The following is a 12,557-nucleotide window of genomic DNA, read 5'->3' as shown; positions in this document are numbered from 1 at the left end:
GTTGTCAATAAGCCAGACGTGGATGTTTTCAGTATGCGTTAGGAAGCCCGAGAGAAGACACAAACTCCAAACCGGGAGGCCTGATCCGAGATTCAAACCCCAAACCACAGAACTGTGAAGCAGACATGTTCACCACTAGACTGACTTCCATGTCATGTACTAAAATCAAATGACAAATGTATTTTAGTCAATGGAGGACTTGGCCAAACGAGCACTAAATGTGTTTGCAAGGATTCTTACTCCACATGTGCCTCATACTGATGAAATGTCAATAACATCAGAGGCCATTTCCTGCCCTGACGCCCACGCCGGAACAACATGGCAGCCTGGCAAATGCCGCACGCCAATCTGACCTGATTTCAAAAAGAAATCATGACAAACAGATGACTTTTGCTCACGCAAAATACAGTCGGTAACTGTAACTGTCTTCTGATGTTATACATTTGAAGACCCCCACCCTTTCTGGCACTCCCACCACTGGACATCAACTTTTGTTTTGGTACTGCTGACAGCCCCCGACCACGTGTCTGCCATTCAACTCACGCAAGGGCCTCTGGGGCGTTTAACAACGCTGTCTCCACTTGCAAGAAAAATGCACATTAACTCATTCACTGCCATTGACGGCTATAGACGTCAAAAATTCATTTGAACTATTTCTATTTAATATTTTTTCCCACTTTTGTTAACAAGAGTATGAAAACCTAGATTTTTTTTTATTGTATTAGAACAGATATAAAATTTGTGATTAATCGTGAGTTAACTAGTGAAGTCATGCGATTAATTATGATAAAAAAATTGTAATCGCCTGGGACCCTAATTTTTAATAATCTTTTCTTTAAAAAATTTTTTTTATTTTCTTAAAAAATATAATTAAACTTTTTTTTTTTATTAATTTTGAGTTAACTAGTGAAGTCATGCGATTAATTATGATTAAAAATTGTAATCGCCTGGCGCCCCTAATTTTTAATAATCTTTTCTTTAAAAAGTTTTTTTATTAAAAGTTTTATTTTTTTCTGCTGCAAATGGCAAACCATAACATTACAGAATGGATTGCTGTAGCTGGAGGCTGCCTGTCAGTATGACGTGACGGCAAATATTTGGACGCACTCAAAGCCTCGTTGGATCAACTCAGTTGTGCCTTGAAGGTGAGCCACATGCTAAGAGTGGCGGTTTGTTGCACTTCCTTTTGCGCTGCCGCTGCCGCTTGCTATTGTTGTGACATGCCAGGAGAGGTGAGAGAAGCTTTTCTCACAACAAACTGTGCAAATATTGAGTATCTATTTTTCTGTCAAGTTTTTACTTTGACGCTCGACATTTCAGAACAGATCTGTAGTCATTTGTGCTCACTGTTATTATACCATTAGTGCTGTCACTATCGAATATTTTTTGAATCGATTAATCAACTAATCTGATTCAATTTAATTTTGTATTAAAGTGTAGTACAAAAGCATTTTTCCACCTGATTACTGTTTAATTAACCAGTGATTGGTGTTTATTTCCGTACTTTGTATTTAAATATACAAGTGATTTTTTTAAAAAGGAAAGGCCCCCCCTTTCCTTTTAAAAAAATCACTTGTATATTTGGAGGGGGTCGATATTGTTACCGGTTCGGAAATTGTTTTCCAAAGTTAAAACAGATGTTTGCAAATGTCTTATTTTAATTAAACACCGAAGTTAATCAGTCTTCTTTCATGAAGGACTACAAAAATCAGTGAACAATTACTGTTGATATGCTGAAATTAGAGGATTTGGACAACTTTAAATAAAAATAAATAAAAAAGGGCTCCAAACAATTACACGATTACTAAAATAGTTGTCGATTAATTTGATAATCAATTAATTAACAGCAGCTCTATATACCATTTACTTACAATTATTGCCATGCTTTGCATTGAGGTGGACATTCAATGTGTAATACTGAGAGCTGTTTCCATTATTTTGGTTGCAAATCTATAATCACGCCACTACAAGCGTGATAGTCAGTATATTGTGATGAATAATGTCAATCAAAGTGGGCAACATTTCTTTCATGTTGTCCCTCTGAGCTTAAGATAGTTATTATTAAGGTGTGTACATCCCTCCAAAAAAAGACCATTTGAGGCGATTTTCGAGACATGCGATATAATACGATACTCCCGCATACCAAAATCATTGCAAACACAATTTTCCAAGGATGTGAATGAAGGGATCTCTATGCGCTGAAATTGGCTGCTGACCAGTTCAGGGTGTCTGCTGGGATCGTCTCCAGGTCACCCAACCCTCATGAGGACAAATAATATGGAAAACGGATGCAAGGATGACAAGCGAGCAGCACTGCCGAGTGGCTAGTGGTTAGCACATGTGTTGAGGTTGAGGGTTTGAATCTTGTTTGGGTTTTCTCCCGCAATCGGAATATCTTTCTTAGTGTATTTAATTGAAGACTCTAAAAATTTGAGTTTTTAATTACATGAAAAATATTTACTGCAATGAGCATTTGAGTGTCTCAATTGTCCATTGGTGAAATTGTTGTTGTGTTTTGTCACATGCACTCCAATTGGCTGGAAAGCAGTCCGTGCTGTACCCCACCTCTCACCGGAAGTTAACTGGGATCCTAATGAAGACAAGTGTTATGCAAAACTGATTGATGGCTGAACTGATGAGGTCAGGTGCACTTCATATTGTGTCGAAGGACAGTCACACAGTAGTTCGGACCACTATCATCTGTTGCAATGCATTTAGCAAAAGTGCGTCACAGATGGGACTGTTTAAAAAGGAAATGTTGGATTTTCCACGCTTACATTGCATTGCATGGCTACGCAACATTAGTGCAACCTGTTGGCTGTCTGGTTCCACTGCACCGATTGCGCCGTCGAGCCGTTTTGCAAGCACGCTACTGCTTTTGAACCAAGGTCTCGAAGCAATGCATTCAACATTACAAAGGGACTTCTTTTTTTTTTGTTATGTCAAGTGTGGAGTTGAATTCAGAGAGTGGAGCTTACCTGCTGTTTGGAGAGAGATGCAGACCTCCGTTTTAGGTCACGTCCTGTCAAAAGTCAGTGAGAAACAACAACGAGGAGTGACGCAAAGTCGGCGCGTGGGAGCCGTTGAATAAAAGACATCACGTGCAGGTGAGACGGCAAAAATAATGATGGGGGGAAAGAGCGGCGGTCCTCAAGTCTTGAGTAAATATTCCCCGCTTGCCACCAACTATTTGGTAAGTCAAGTAAACAAGGTCGAGGAGGAGATCCGAAGCCAAAAAGCTCGCTCCACTCTTCTCTGTTTAAGAAGCAGGAGGTGGAGGGGAGGAAAAGAAATCGACGGGCGGATCCTGGAAAAGTGTCGGCCCATGTCAAGTGTCCGCCGAGCTCGACACACACGTTAAAGTTATATAAGAGCAAGCGAGTGTGACCAGCGGCCGCAATCTGCCGCTAACTCCGAGTAGGCAGGGCGGGCAGTTAGTCGACAGCCGTCAAAGTCCGGAACGTAAAAAAAGGACTTCCGCTCGCGCCCTGCCGGAGTAAACGTAAATACCGGAAACGCCGCCGCCCCACGTCTCGACACCGTCTTTAAAACAGCACGTAAATCAACTTTACGTTTTTCACGACAACGACACTGCTTACTAAGTGACAAGTCTCGGCCTCACGATTCCAACGCCAGTTAAATAAAAAATAGGAAAAAAGTAATTTTATTTTATATTGCGAAGCTTCCTGTAGGCCTCGATGTCACTGGGGCGGCTTGACGCCACAGCGAGTTTGACACTCAGCGGTGAACGCCCCTTCCCCCCCCCCCAGCTGTAAACTCTGCTGAGGAATCCTGTCAAAACGTCTTCCTCGCTCCTCGTCGCCCACCGCGAAACTCGCGCTGACTTCCTGCCTACAGTGAACCTTTCAACGAGGTTTTAACCTCATCAAAGGTTCGCTAAGGCGCTTTATGACTGGGAGGGGGTCAGTGGAGGTTGCGCGCACGCAGGAAAAAAAGGTCACGGAAGCAGTTTTCTCCGTGACAACAAGCATGAAATGATCAGATTACAATCAGCTGTCTCTTGTCTCCTCCAATATGACTCAGAAACATGAATATGAAGTGGTGTCATTTTGTTTCGATGTTGTTGTGTTTAGGTGATGCAAAAACTCATTCAAAAACTGTCAGATTTTAAGAAGATTTGATCTTGAATGGCCTTTTATACATTTATAAATCGTCCGTGTATGTTCTTGATGTTAAAAACTCTTTGTAAAAATAATAAATGCCGCGATGCAAGCAGATTGTAGCTGTTAAATGCAAAAAATAATGATTTAGTCCACATTTACTGGCATCTTCACAACAAGGTGAATGCCCCAGCGCAGACTGAATTAGCAAAGTCAACCCTAACCCTACCTGGCTATTTGGGGGCCCTAAGCAAAATAATGTCACGGGGCCCATATGTGCACTGTGTAACCCATGTATCCATATTTCATATATGTTAGTCAGATTTTGTTGCACTGCAGAAGGTAATTCAAACTTCTCATCCCAACCGACTGTCAATACTTATAGTATATGGTGCCAAACCTCATTCAAAAATATGAAAATAAATAAGTTGAGCTATATTTGTTTTAAGCTTGTATTTAAGAATTGAAACTCACAAAACAAGTTGTTTTAAAAGCAAAGCAAACTATGTTAAACATTTAGGCTTTTAAATGAATTTTTAAAAAGCATTGTTTTGCTTTATAAAACAGCTGTTTCTCCCCCCAACTATACGGTGTATATATAAAAATAAATAAAATATAGCTTCACATATCTACCTACACTGATGAATTGGTTCAGTGATAAATGAAAGATTTGAAAGCGGCCCTTTCATCCTTTCATTTTTTTTCCCTTACGTGTGTTATGATTTGTGTATATCATGGTTAGGTTTGTTGTTTTGGCTTTGTGTCCCGTCTTGCTTGTTAGGTTTTGTTTGCACCTGTACTCGTCATCCTGTTCCCTTGTGTCATCCAATCATCTCCCACAGCCACTTGTGTCTTGTCCAGGTGTCTCTCGTTGTCTCGTCAGTTGGGCTTGTATTTTGTTTCCTTCAGTCTTTGTTGGATCGTTGTCGATGTCACCACTCTTGTGTTTTGTTCTTACTTTGATTTTTGGGCCTTTTCAGAACGTTGTTGGTTTTGTTTATAAATTATGTTCAGTACTCCGTTCAACCTTGCCGTGGTAACTTCTCCTGCCTCCCTGCATTTGGGTCCTCCACCCCACATGAACCATGGCAATGTGGCCCTTCAAAGTACGCATATCCCTGGTTTAAATAGAGATGCTAACCAGTTAATTTTGGATGAACTCAACTAGTCTACAAATTTATTTCTATTAAGGGTTCGCTTTTTTTTGTTAGCTTTACTATGAATTTCTCACAGGGCTGTTTTTAACCGTGATTATTTTTTTTACTTTCACTAGAGCTTTATTTTTCAAAGCCTCAAGGAAAGAAATTCCCACATGAATGTAAATGAGTATACATTGAGCTCCCGTGGGCTAACTTGCTGTGTAGACAGCCACAAGCAGGTAACTCAGTTTAAGATTAGCAGCATGTACAGTGTGTAGTGTTACAACGTACTTGCTGTCGATTACACGAGCTCACTTGGTATTGAAAATACTGTACATATGCTAATGTTAGCTACTTATTTGCATTAGAGTTGACCCACCGTAGATGCGCTGTTGGCAATAGACATATATGTTTAACTTACCCGATTATGACTGTGAAGTTCGGCGCGCCGTTGCCTACAGCTTGAAATGAGCGTCAGGCTCGTCAGACGCATCACTGATCGACGCCGGGTGCACCCAAATGACGAGCGGTTGCGCTTTTCTTTTTCATTGGTCTCATCAAAGGGTTTTTTTTTCCGGTCGGCGGACGAGGCACTCGGGCTCCATTAAAAACAAAGTAAAATGTGAACGATTCCAGGATAATCCAAATGTACTCCCGATTCCAATTGATTCTCAACAACACCAAACCACCAACAAAATATAAACCGGGGTTGCTAGATTGAGGGGGGCCCCCCTAGTGGCCACGGGGCCCGAAGCAAGCAGCTACGTAGTCTGTTTATAAGCAAGGGGTCAGCTCCGCCTCCATGTCAGCTGTAAGTTCCTGCTACAAACCCAGCTCTGGCTTGTCAACTAAGGGTCTTAACTCGGGCTTCATGTCAACTTAATGTCCCAGCTATATTAGCTGATGGCCACAGACCTAGCTCAATGTAAGGTGAATGCTGCAATTGTGGCTGCGGGTCCACATGAGCTGAAGGCTCCGGCTCCATGTCAGCTGGAGACCTCGACTTCATCTCTGTAAATTCCCCAGCTCTGCCCCGTTGTCGGCTGAAGGCCTAAACTCTTGCTCCACATCAACTGAAGCCCCCAGCCCCAACTCCATATTGGATGAAGGTCCTAGCTTCAGCTCCATGTCAACTGAAGGCCCCAACTTCAACCCCAGCTCTTGCGTGCCCAAAATTCCGGCCTCACGTCTAGTTCAGGCCACATCTTACTTGCTCCAAGTTAAAGCTCCAGATGAGCTGATGAAGGCCCCTGGCCCTACCTCACCCTGCCTTGAGGCTCACATCGTCAAAACCCTCAGACTAACATGTTACATAGTTCCACCAGTGCCCACATAATACTGCGTGCCTCGGACAAGTGCCCAAATAAAACCTGACACGTGTGGTAAAACTCAAGCTTGTGGATGGATGTAATTAAACTGCCCACAGGATATCAATCGCTTCTATTGGTGTACAGAAACATCGTAACCTCCCCGCAACTGTAATGTAGCCTGTGGTCAAAGTGCAGTCAGACTATGGAGACTTGAAGCTTGCATCTAAATCCTTACTGTAAACACTCCACGTCGATGAAACTGAGACTGAATCGCTGTTTCACTTACGCACACTTTTGCTGAACCAATTTAAGATTACAAACTGAATTGTTGACCAACTTAAAAAAAAAAGCGCTTCAAGTGGTAACACACGATTGAATTAAGTTAGTCCAAAGTGAATATATTAAGTTTAATTAATTAAGAGTTATTTAAACTTAATACTTTGGATTGAAGTCACTTTGGATAAAGCTGCAGCCAGCTAAAAGGGGTTTTAGCACATTCACTGCCATTGACGGCAATAGACGTCAAAGACTCATTTTTACTGGGCTGGCAGTGAATGGGTTAACAGTGAAGCGCACTTTAAAATGTCATGCTGTGCCACAAATGTTTCAAATCTCTTTTTTTTCTTTTCTTTACTTTCTTTAAGAAAAGGGGAAAACCCAAAAACAAAAAACAACAACAAATGTTTCAAATCACGCAAAATTGGGAATTTCAATTGGACGGATGAATGAGGAGAACAACCGCTTCTAACATGAATAAACTGTGCTGGAACAGGCCACAAGAGGTCAAACAAGTTGCGTTTGAAATGTATCTGCTTGATTTGCACCGGAACCCAAAACGGCAGCAGGAGGAGAAACTCGAGTCACAAGGTGGAAATGGAGCATCCAGCGCGAGCTGCTCATGTTGCGTTTGCGAGCGCAGAAGCGAGAATAGTCCGACAAAGAAGATGAGCGCGCGCTTGAGGGGGGCCGGGGGGAGAGGGGGGGGGGGTACAGGGACGGTCGCAGATTGGGTTGGCTTGCTCCATGTGGCCCTCCATGCCAGTGATTTGATTAGAAGGAGCAGAACGTGTGCCGTGCATGCAGACGTCTCATTAAAAAGGTACGCGTAGCCGGAGACGAGCCGGAGCTCCCCAGGGCCCGAGAAAACCACACTGTTCTCAAAACATCGCTGGGAACACGGTGCGTTTTTCTCTAGCCGTGCAAAGGCGGACGAGCCTATTTACCAATAAGACGGAACGGCGCGCACGTACAGCTGGGGATAGGTTAGCGTGGGCTTGCGTAACACCACATGCTCGCTCACACGAGCTTTCAACTGTTGTGTCTGCTCACAAGAGAACCGTTAGCTACAGCCGTTAACACACATATTCAATCAGCCAATAACACGGCACACAATAACGGAAGACAGACTATATCCCAGCCCCGGGTCAAGATGAATATCTGTCCGTTGTGGTGGAGCGGATATGTATTTGTGGGCCCAAAAGGCATGAAGAAGGCAATTCCAGGATAATGTAAACATTAGGGCTGTGCACCAATTGCTGCTGACTCATGCAAAATGGCCGCTAAAAACGAACGCCAAATCAGAATTTTTATAACAACCACGGTTACTTCTTGTCTGCAACTGATAACGAGTTTACCCAACTTAGCGCCCCCCTTACATTGATCGTTTATCTTGTTTACTGTCATTCTTATTCCACGAATGCAGTATTAACAAGAGACTACCATGTTTTGACAAGTATTCTTTCTTTAAAAAGGTTTGGGTTTATGTGTTCTTAAATAAATAAAAAGACAAAATGACTGTTGGTACTTATTTACTGGGAATTGTTCTTTCATAATAACTGACTTGACTTGAAATTGCCCCGGCGACTTCACTTATTTTTAAATGACCCCTCAAAATTGGGGAACAAACAACAACATGCAGTATGAAGAATGTCTTCCAAGAGGGAAATCAGATTTCTTTTTTCGAAGGCAGTGCACGCCCTTTGGCCGACTTCTTCCCGAGAGGTCGGAACCGCTGAGTTTGGACAATAGGCTTAGGAAACATCCAAAAGGTGGCATGCGGAATAAAGGTTTCCTGGACACACAAAAATTATGGCTTTTTCTGATGTTTCACTTTCAAACGGCCAAAAAGTTGACGCAAGCGTCCGACGTTGGCCAACATTTTCCTCCTTGATGCTGACTGACGAATAGCAACAATATTTTCAATAGTCTCTCAAGAAACAGAGAAAAAAAATGTGGATTGTAATTTTCACTCATGGAGGCAGCATTTTATCACCAAGCCAAATTCTACGATGATTATAGTACAATCCTGCTTTCTATCTAGCAGGTCGGCATCACCCGAAGAGCAAAAACACGACGCTAACCTTTAAAAAAAAAAGAAAAAACACACACATTGACCTTTGGATTCAAAGGCTGTCAGAGAAATATGAGCCGTTAGAAGTCAGCGAGGCTTTTACAGGACATTAGCCTCAGAAACATTCAGAAATAAAACCACCTGCGTTGCTCAAAGTTTGGCAAACGCTGCATTTTGGTGATCGACGCGCTCACTCAGTTTAAGATGCATCAGTCAAATTTCAATCCCACGCTTATAAAAATAATCTTTGCACTTTTTATACGCTTTTCCAATACTGAATGCGTATTTAATGATTGTGTTATTTCCTACACTGGTTTTCTCAAACGATCATAGCAGAGCTGGAAATGTGAGTTTTAAGTGCTAACAGGAGTTTTTGACGTTTTTAACTCATTCACTGCCATTGACGGCTATAGACGTTTTTTCCACTTTAGTTAACAAGAGTATGAAAACCCCCCCCAAAAAATATTGTACATGTAGAACAGATATAAAATTTGTGATTAATCGTGAATTAACTAGTGAAGTCATGCAATTAATTACAAAAAAATTATCGCCTGATGCCCCTAATTTGTAATAATCTTTTGTTCTGTAAAAAAAAACCGTTTTAATTATCTTTTCTTTCTTTTTTTTTTAAAGAAAAAAAAGAAAAGATTATGAAAAATTGGGGGCGTCAGGCGATTAATTATTATTTTTTTTAAATCATAATTAATTGCATGACTTCACTAGTTAACTCACGATTAATCACAAATTTAATATCTGTTCCAAATGTACAATAAACATTTTTTTCTAGGTTTTCATACTCTTGTTAACAAAAGTGGGAAAATGTTAAACTAATAGAAATAGTTCAAATGAATTTTTGACGTCTATAGCCGTCAATGGCAACGAATGATTAAATAAGCACACTAGAAATGAGCATCTTTTTTTGATGGCTTGTATCCACGAACAGGCTGTTTTTGTTTCTGTGCTCTGAAACTAGAACAGTCAATTCAATATTTTGGACGTTCTCAGCACAATCGCGACGACTTTTAGGTAACGTAACAAACTAGTAACACTCAGCGGCATTGTAAAGACCGGATGTGTGTGCTATGCTGATTATTATATTTGAGATTTTTTTTGGGTCGGGGTGAAAAAGTCGCGATGAGAACGAAACGCTTCTCCTGTTGTGTTTTCTCCTCCAATTATATTGCGGCCAAATCACTTCTTCATTGCTCCCCCTTCAACATCTGCTTGTTCATGGCATGTCGTTACATTTAATGCGTTAAAAGTACAAGGCACAAAACTGGAATTGATTCCATTTTCCAAAGTGGGTTAATGTTTAGCATGCAATTTTCCTCTCTGTTGTATTTTTATGCAGTACATTAATGTAGAGCAAAGCAGGGCTCCCAAACTTAGCAGCCAAAATGTATCACAGGGGTGAAAAACAAAGAAAACAAAAACAGAAGAACATCTCTATGATGTAAAGTTCCAACTGCTTTTCATTGGCTGTGTGTATCGTGCCTAAAAGGCAAGATATGAACAGCTGGAGCCATAGTGGCCTTTATGATGACTATTGTCTTTGAAAAGGCAATATATTGGGTCTCATTAGATATATTCAAAGCTGTCTATATTCATATACAACATAGAAAGGGGGGGGGGGCATGAACATAAAAAAACGGTCATGATAGAATTGACATTAAGCACGACAAAAAATTGTGCAGGCATATAGAAATGAAAATAACCCTCACAAAAAGCTTCGGCATTTGGCAGCTCGCTGTCCAAAGGCAAATGATGTGTTTGATATGCCAACAGTCACTTGCTTCTATGTGTGTGTGCGCGCGCGTGTCAGCCACTGGGAATTCTCAAGTCAACTGTGACCCACTGGGCACAAGAAAAGTCAGTTTACACTCCAATAAAAGTTATTTCAAGTTGACATTGTCATCATGGAAATATTGTCGTCTAAATGTCGTACGGCACATACAAAAGAAAATACGATGGCAAATTCGACACATAATGAACTTGTTTTTCCAGAATATCAAAGGAAAATCATGCGATATGATATCATGGCACATTGTTTGAAGAGCAGAATGCATATTTGCATGCTATTTGGGGATTTATATCATCATCTACAAAAGTAGTGCAATACAGTACATTCAAGTGTTCAAATGGTTTTAAACACATTTACAGTTTGTTATGAACGTGCCAACATCAAACCTTTTAAAACCATTCACGGCAATCTTGACATTTTAACATTCTCCATTGCCATAAACAGAGTAAAACAAAAGTAAACTATACTATCATAAAAAAGTACTCACCATTTGAAGTCGCCTGATGAAAGAGGAGTGGAGACTTTTTGCATCTTGCATTTCCGTCCCTTTTCCAGGAAGTCATCATGACATCACTGTCATTTGCTCATGAACAAATTGTTACAGTCCAAACGTTGCTAATTGCTGTTCCAATAAAAGCCTGTAGGTGGCTTCAAAGAGTATGAAGTGGGGGGGGGGGGGGGTGTACACGTACATGCCAGTCACCATTGATCTACTTTTTAGTAGATTAAAAATGCTAAACTCACCACCGCGCTTCTGAAATTTTAATCTCACCATCAGTGGCGATGCGAGCTTGACCAGCATCCTATGCGTGACCCAGCAAACAATAACATCAATTTAGAAAAACAAATCTTGTATTTATTACAAAATGCTTTCAGAAATGAAAGGTATCTTACCTTGAAGCTGAGGTGGCAGCTGGAGGCGGTCGCCATGGATACACACTGCGTTGGTGCGACCTTTCAGCGTCGGTTCGCCTTGTGCAACATGCTTGCCGGGGACACAGCTTTGTTGCTCTCACACTCGCACACACTGACTGAGGCCTGGCTTTAACTTTTGTAATATTTCAGCAAGGCTGACAAATTTAAATGACGACACTTGGGCGCCATTTATTCGATACGACAAACCTGAAAGCGGTTCCCAGGAAACTGGGGCTGGTGGGCCATACATGTATTTACATATTAGTATTTATAGAGTGTATTTGATCCAGAACGTAGTAGTTTTTACAAGGCCAATATCGACCATTTGCTCTCAAAAACGTATAAATACGTTCTATTTTAAATGTTTTAAGTGTCCCAAAGACATATTTATATGTTTAATTCTTTTTTTTTTTATGCTAGAGCATATAGAAGGCCTTGATGCAGCCTCTCAACTGCAAAGAACGGTTGGAAAATAATGGTAGTTGTTACACAAACAGCCAGCAGGTGGCAGCAGAGCAAAAGAGATCAACCAGGGGCCATGTTGAAAAAAAGCTCATGACTCACATTTCTAAATAGATTTGTGAATAATTATGAAACTTAGCTATATTATAATGCTAATTGCTGCAAGGTTCCAGGTTCCATGCTTTTATAGCAATAGAACAATATTCTGTGAGCCTTGCAAAATCAGTCAAAATCCAATAAAACAGCCGGGAGTGAAGGGGATTGCTTCAGTGAAAATGGCTGGCAGTCAATGAGTTAGTAGTCAAGAGGCTGATAACCAATATTTCAAAATATGTATTTGCAGTAAGAGAAAATATTAGTGTCAATGGTTTTATTTTCATTTCAAACATATAAAGAATTGACAGCTTTGTTTAAAAAATTAGAAAAAAAATTGCAGGTGGCTTCTAAGGGTTATCAGCG

General features: G+C 40.9%; 1 protein-coding gene across 4 annotated transcripts in view; it reads right to left on the bottom strand.

The window, feature by feature from the left end:
• Positions 1 to 11,270, bottom strand: part of LOC147160610 (glucocorticoid receptor-like) — a 61,714-nt gene extending 50,444 nt beyond the window's left edge. For 2 of the 4 annotated variants that reach the window (XM_086057686.1, XM_086057690.1), the window contains exon 1: positions 2,979 to 3,764. The gene's annotated coding sequence lies outside the window, so the exon portion shown is untranslated. Of the gene's footprint in view, positions 1 to 2,978; positions 3,765 to 5,681; positions 5,968 to 11,208 lie in introns of those variants that run through there. The other 2 variants (XM_086057689.1, XM_086057688.1) reach the window with 2 other exon arrangements.
• Between the last annotated feature and the right edge of the window lie 1,287 nt (positions 11,271 to 12,557).

Source organism: Leptonotus elevatus, chromosome 16, assembly GCF_054856555.1.
Source record: "Leptonotus elevatus isolate MCC_2025b chromosome 16, RoL_Lele_1.0, whole genome shotgun sequence".
Lineage (NCBI taxonomy): Eukaryota > Metazoa > Chordata > Actinopteri > Syngnathiformes > Syngnathidae > Leptonotus > Leptonotus elevatus.
This window is presented reverse-complemented; position numbering and strand designations above follow the sequence as displayed.